This window comes from Mycetomoellerius zeteki, unplaced genomic scaffold (genome assembly GCF_001594055.1).
Source record: "Mycetomoellerius zeteki isolate Tzet28-1 unplaced genomic scaffold, Tzet1.0 scaffold304, whole genome shotgun sequence".
NCBI classification, from domain to species: domain Eukaryota; kingdom Metazoa; phylum Arthropoda; class Insecta; order Hymenoptera; family Formicidae; genus Mycetomoellerius; species Mycetomoellerius zeteki.
This window is the reverse complement of record NW_017257288.1, coordinates 225-7,823: the sequence shown is the minus strand read 5'-3', so window position 1 is coordinate 7,823 and position 7,599 is coordinate 225.

Below are 7,599 nucleotides of genomic sequence, written 5' to 3'. Positions count from 1 at the left end.
CCATCCTATTGCTCAACAAATTATTAACATTGAAAGGAGATCTCGTAATAATCCACTTCATCGCGAAAGGCGAAGGAATAGACTTCATAATAATAATGACCCTAGATTGCTCGCAGTTTTGGCTATGATTCATCAAAATCCCCATATTAGTACCCGTCGAGTAGAACGAAAACTGGGAATCCCTCAAACTACGGCACACAGATTGTTACGATCAGTCAATTACCATCCTTTCAATGTTAATAATTTGTTGAGCAGTAGGATGGCGGCGATTTGGGAATCGCTCCGCATAAGTACGGGCAGTAAGTCTGTAATTTCTACCACATTCACCAAAGGTTATAAGAATATCGACTACTTCTGTAGGCGTATAATTTGCCATTTTACTGACCAGAATTTTATCAGATTACAAATGTTAAAAAAAATACATAAACACTTGTGACTTTGGCACTAAATCGACAAAATTTTGGAGGGATACTTAGAGGAACTCCATCAGATGGAAAGTTTAATTTTCAATTTTGAAGGTAAGGTATGCTAATATCTAAAGAATCACAACAAGAAAATACATATGTAGCATAAAATTTTATTAAAAATCCCCACTTGATCTTGAAATGGTCATGAAAATATGGGTTCAAGGACATTGTCAGGGTCATGGTTTGGTCTCCCCTCGACATCCAATAATTTTTCTCACAAACACTATCCGGGAAAAATCAAGATTTTTTGGCTTTCTGCTTCGATTAGGAATTTGTCTTTGAAATGACCTCTATGGTCAACTTTGACCCATAACATGAAAGTTCATCTGGACGTAAAATTTTGCGCTCTTTCAAAATCCGGGATCAAAAATATGGGTTTCTATTTGAAAATTGAAAGTAGACTTTCAAATAACCTTGAAAATGAAGGTCAAGGTCATTGTCAAGGTCATAGTTCTATCAGCCCCTTCATATCCAACAATTTTTGTTTTAAACATTTTTTTATTTAATCGCGATTTTCGAGTTATTTGGCTGTCTAAGTTAAAATGGGTCACCCTGTATATTTATATTTACGTTTATTACATACTTCTATACTTTTATTTAAAATAGGACATACCTCACAAATAAAATTATATCCAAAGTAGTAATGTCCCAAGCCAAATTTTACCTCTGTCTGTTTTATTTGCAATATAAACTGCAAAATCTAATTGAAATAAGTAATTTAATAAGGATTAAATATATACTACCATTCATGACAATTCGGACATTCGCATAAATTTTATCAAATGGATGAATAAATTTAAGACATTATTATAAAAAACATCAATTATGTTACTTTATCGCAGATATCAAACAGCAACCCTAATATCCCTTTATACGTTTAATGACATTTTGTTATTTTTATTTCCATTGTGATAATAGGGGAGGCAGCACCGATGATCTTGACCTTGACATATGTTATCAAGATCGTGACCCTGAGTAACCTCCGACAAATTTTACGGCCCCCCCCTCCCGCACCCACCCCGTCGGTAGAGGTTCACGCGACTTTCCACGCGAAGCGAAGGTTGTGTTTATTTTGATTTTGCAGTAATATTAATAATACACTATCAGTATACGTTCAAACCTAGCCACAGTAAGAGTGTTATTATATGTATGTACAATCATGTTGTTTCATGAATTCATTAATTTAACGTATAACTATGACGATTTAATAAATTATTTAAGTGCTAAACTTTTTTTGTTCATAACTTTTTAACGAAAGACGAGCGACGGTTAAAACCTGTCGGAGGTTACTCAGGGTCACGACCTCGATAACATATGTCAAAGTCAAGGTCATCAGTGCTGTCTCCCCTATTCTAAATAATTACCACATTTTGCTATTTTTAACTCCATTGTGTCAAAATCAATCAATTTTTTAGTTTCAAAGTGAAGCGTTCATATTAATGTATGAACATAGTATATAAGAAATTAAATTTGAGTCAAATTTAGTTCATTTTCAAGAGTTAAGTTATTTAACTATAATGTTTTAGTTAAATTAACGACACTTTGAGTAGAAACAAGGCCGACATACGGAAATGGTTCAAAAATAAGTAACTCAAAATGGATATCGTTCAAACCTAGCCACAGTAAGAGTGTTATTATATGTATGTACAATCATGTTGTTTCATGAATTCATTAATTTAACGTATAACTATGACGATTTAATAAATTATTTAAGTGCTAAACTTTTTTTGTTCATAACTTTTTAACGAAAGACGAGCGACGGTTAAAACCTGTCGGAGGTTACTCAGGGTCACGACCTCGATAACATATGTCAAAGTCAAGGTCATCAGTGCTGTCTCCCCTATTCTAAATAATTACCACATTTTGCTATTTTTAACTCCATTGTGTCAAAATCAATCAATTTTTTAGTTTCAAAGTGAAGCGTTCATATTAATGTATGAACATAGTATATAAGAAATTAAATTTGAGTCAAATTTAGTTCATTTTCAAGAGTTAAATTATTTAACTATAATGTTTTAGTTAAATTAACGACACTTTGAGTAGAAGCAAGGCCAACATACAGAAATGGTGAAAAAAATAAATAACTCAAAATGGATGTAATACATCACCGTAAATTTAACATATTGTATTATGTTATATGTATTTTTAGGATATTTGTACTTATCAACACCAATTACAAAACCTTTATAAATTATTTTCAATATGTCAAATTTTATATGCCAAAATGAGCTTATTTTGCAGAATATTTATGGTATGATATTAGACTATAGGTAGTATGATAGTAGAATTGATAGTATAATAGTATGATAGTAGAAATATTGATAGTATGAAATAATTTTCAAAACTCGCTTTCATTGTATAAAATAAAAAATAATTGTTAAAACTTTTTCTAGCTTATGCTTACCTATGGTGTCAGAATGTGTCTACAAGTATCCTAAAATATATAACACAATTGTTATGTAATGTCTCAACTTTGTACATGAACATTCGATGAAGTTTATTTAGGTGTGCGAATTTTGACCTCTAGTAATATTATAAGACAGTTAAAATTCTATATAAAATTTTGTTGTAATTATTTACCTGTTCACGTAAGTTCTCATCAAGATTATAATTGGACAATTTGTAAAGAATTGCTACTGTCTCATTTATCTGAAATTACATTAACATATAACGAAGGTTTGTAGTAAAACTGATAACTCTACATCCAATGAATAAGATTTCGTCATTTCAAATAAAACTTTGACACGTGTAATTTTAATGTTGTTTGTGCTTATTATTCTAATTATAAATAATTATTAATGTCTTTAATCTACTCTAACTATACCTTATAGTAAACAGTTTGACATACGGAGTTAAATGTGACAAATAATATGCTATACAAAACGAAAATAAAACATCTATATAAAATCCTGATAGATTCAGCAAATGTCCATATTATCTGATGCTCGCCAAATATCTGATACATTAATAGACATATCGAAATAGCTTCCGCAAAGTACCATATCATTTGCATTAACATTTGTACTTTTAATACTATGTTTAATTTGCGTGATATAAAGCATAGTTGTAGGTGGACATGCCTGTGAATAAATTGTAATTATTATATTATAAGTAATCAAACCGAGAGAGAGACATATACGAGAAATATTAATATAAGCAAAATATATTTTTAACGTAGAATTTGGTATAAACAATGGTGTTATAACTTGCGGTTCACAATGTGTGATTATTTCACGTATATTGAAATTAATTACTCTGGTTCATATTTGTATATACGTATATAGAGTGTCTCATTTTAACTGTTGCATCAAATTGTCTCGACACGATACTCAAAAGCATATTTCAGATAAAAGTGAAATGATTTCGAGGGAGACATATTTTTTTTAATACTTCTTGAACATATTTTTGTTTCATTGTTTCTTTTTTAAAATTTTTTAAATTATATTTTTGTTTAATAATGCATTTTTGTAGATTATTTATTTTAATTGTTATTATTTTTATTGTTAAAAATTAAAATTTTTGAGATGATAAAAAAATTACATTTTTAATAATTTAATAATTTTCCTTTTCAATAATTATCTTGAATATTCACATAAGATAAATTACGCAATATTACATTGGGATTCATTGATTAGTTACAAAGATATGAAACAAATAAGTAATATTTTGTTTATTTACTTGACAATTAATTCATGCATCGCAATGTAACTTTACATAAATAATCCTGAATACATAATGTACTTATATCAAAAAATTGAGATTTTTATCATTCATTCTATATAATGCATTTCCAAATATTTTTATTAGAGCACAATATTAAAAAAGTACTACTATTTATTAAAATAACTTATAATCCAATTAGTAAAGCGTCACCTTTGCCGCATTATCTTTAAACATGATTTAGAATAATTAACAATTTTTTCATAATTTTGTTATCATGTTGAAAATATGTATAGAACATCCTTAATTCTCTGCCTCTACATTTAATCGACTATAGCACCTATTCAAATTTAAATTTTTTGTCCATCGTATAGCTTTAAGGAGATCATAAAGACAAATGGTCATTGGGAATAGCACTTACACACGATTTACGTGTAATCGATACATCACTACTATATCAATATCTCACGCACACTTAAATTTTCATATAACAATAACGTTCTAATTGTACGTCGAAGTCCAACTTTAATAATTCCATATAGCTTCTTCGTGCAAACTACTAGTCTGTGGACTATTATTTCATAAATATAGATTGCACAGCTTTTATATGAAGCAAATGTTTTTATGACGTAACAGCTCTGGAGCATCATATTGAACTAAGAAATAATAAAGATTTCAATTTTGAAAATTTTTGTCGTTCTCAGCATTAAAACTCTAATTAAATATAAGTCGCAGACAAGTATTAATGCGTATTCTTTAATCCTAGAAAAAAATTTTCGAATGAGTAACAGAGAAAAAAGTAATTGTCATACAAAAATTACGTGCGTTTCGGTAATACGGATAACGTTAGAATTCACTCCCTTCTTAAGGGATTCTTTTTTTCTTTTAAGGCGGAAGAAATGCATTACACATACCCTAGGGGCGCGGGAATGCCCCGCGGGGTTTACGGGACTCCCCCCCCACACGGTAGGGGTATACCCGCTAAAACTACCACCGGTGCCTATCCTCAGGTCATGTGGGGACGCCTCGGCTATACGTGCAGCATTCTTCCGAGGCACCCACTGACTCCATCGGCCCGAGCCGACTCTAACCCAAAAGGGAGTGAAGGTCCATCGATCGTTGGTACGATCGGCGAGTCCCCCCGTCCCAGCCGCGAACGGACCTATTTAACAATAAGTAAGGTGAAAGGGAGTATCACCCGTTGACCGTCACCCTCTCTCAAAATAAGGGTGGGAGCAGATGCGGGGCCCGAGTTACCCCTTCGCACCTCACCCGCGCAACTCAGTGAGCGTCGGGTCGCGCAAACTTCTTAAGGGACGCGTTCTCCCCTCCATATAATGATCATGTTCATTTATACTCTGCAATATTCGTTGAATAATATTTGTTGAAATTATCTGTTTCATTTTTTCTATTTTATCATATTTTAACTTAGAAAATGTGTTTTATAGGAGAGAATTCGTGTTTTAAAACGGCGAATTTGTCAGCTTTATTCCATTTGAAAAAGAAACGAAAAATTAAACGTATGTTTATATTATCAATTTTATTTGATAATAACTTTTTAAGGAAGGACATGCGACAACTAAAAAACATATAGAAGGTCACTAGGATCATGACCTTGACTACATATATCAAGATTATTGGAATTGATGAAAGGTCGCCCATTTTCTCAAGTTTTACCCAAAAAATACGTAGACACAATGAATAATTTTGTTAAACAAAGAAGTATGTTTCCTTTACACCTGATTTATCTCATTATTGTATTCATAAAGCTATTAGGATATTACGATTATCAAAAAATTAATGGTTTATGAGTTATTTAATGTGTCATGTCAATTATATGTGCCAGAGAAATGTATCTATAATATCTCGTAAGTTATTGGTATTCTTATATTTCTAACTTAATACTTTGATATGCAGAATGATTATAGAGAAATTATATTACGTAAAAATCATATAATTCCATTTTAAAAAGCGCAGATAAACATTACATCTTTTTCATTGCGTTTCTCATCGTATCTCTATCTAGAAAAGAATAACGTGATCACAGTAGGTTCCTCTTGAAACAATTGCACTTTCACAGAAAACATTTTTTAAATATTTTTTGAAATATGTCGATGTGAAAGTTAGCTTGAGACATTCTGTATACATATTATATATACCTACATGCGTGTTTATGTGTGTACACAGTAATTCTATTAAATAATTATTACATTATATTCCATATATATTGATTATGATCCTTAGATCCTGTTATCCCCTGATGCACTAAGATGGATCTATTTTGTCTTTTGGAATCTGTACTACTTTCGAACAGATCAGAATCGAGTGTATGTAAAAGATTATTGACTCGATGAAATCTGGAGCTTGTGTATCTGAAATAAATAAAAAGTTATAGTTATGTTTTTGTTCATAGTTATGTCTTTTATTAATATTATGACATAAGCATTGTGTATAAGCATTTCCTAATAGCATTAATAAGTAATCAGAAGTCAGTCTAAATTAGAATTATTTTATTTATTTTTTATGTTTTAATATAATATTTTATATATGAGGAGCAGTATTTCAAGATGTGTTTTTTCCAAAATTTATAATTCAATTTCTGTCGTTTTAATTTATAATTTGCTTTCAAAATACGAAAAAGAAAACCACCAGGAAACTACGCGCCTTACAGAAAATAATAATTTGTTAATCTCAGTAAGCTGAGAAATATTAAACGGAATTGCTAAGCAATTGCTAAAAACATTACACAGATGCATTTTGTTTGTCTTTAATTAACTATTAAAGGACCATGCCATTCTTCTTTTTTTCTTGTAAGACATTTTTCAGGCAGAATATTCGCGGAAATATTCGTTATCCGATCAGAAAATTGCCCTACTGGACATCGGACATCCAAAAAGAATTTGACGTCGGATATCCGATAACCGATACCCGATACCCGGTAATTTACTATTCGGATCATCCCTAAATAATAACATGAATAAATAAACTTTGTGTAAATACCCGGACATGTCATTACAGTACATGTCCAGTTACTTGGACATTTACCGCAACATCCTTCATTTTTATATGAAAAGTATAAATTTCCAATTCCAATCACTTTTTGTAAAGACTGTATATCTAATATTTCCTTAACCGAGACGCGCTGAAAATATATAACAGTGAATTCCAAATATCACATCGATTTCATTCCGTCATATTCCAATTTGAAACTTTAAAGTTACATCACTCATGCTCATCCTTTCATAAACATTAAAGTGTCAAATAAAGAGTGTAAAAAATTCACAGCAGAAGCGAGTTTTATACACTGGCGCTTCCGGAGCCGTCTAAATATTTGCATGCATGCTGCGAGTACAGATGAAACTTTTATATGGAATTTTTATACGAATTTTTTGAAATGCATTTACGTCCTTCGACTCAGGACGCTTTGGATACGAAAGCCTGTTCTATTGCGAGGGCGTTGCGTCTGTTTAAA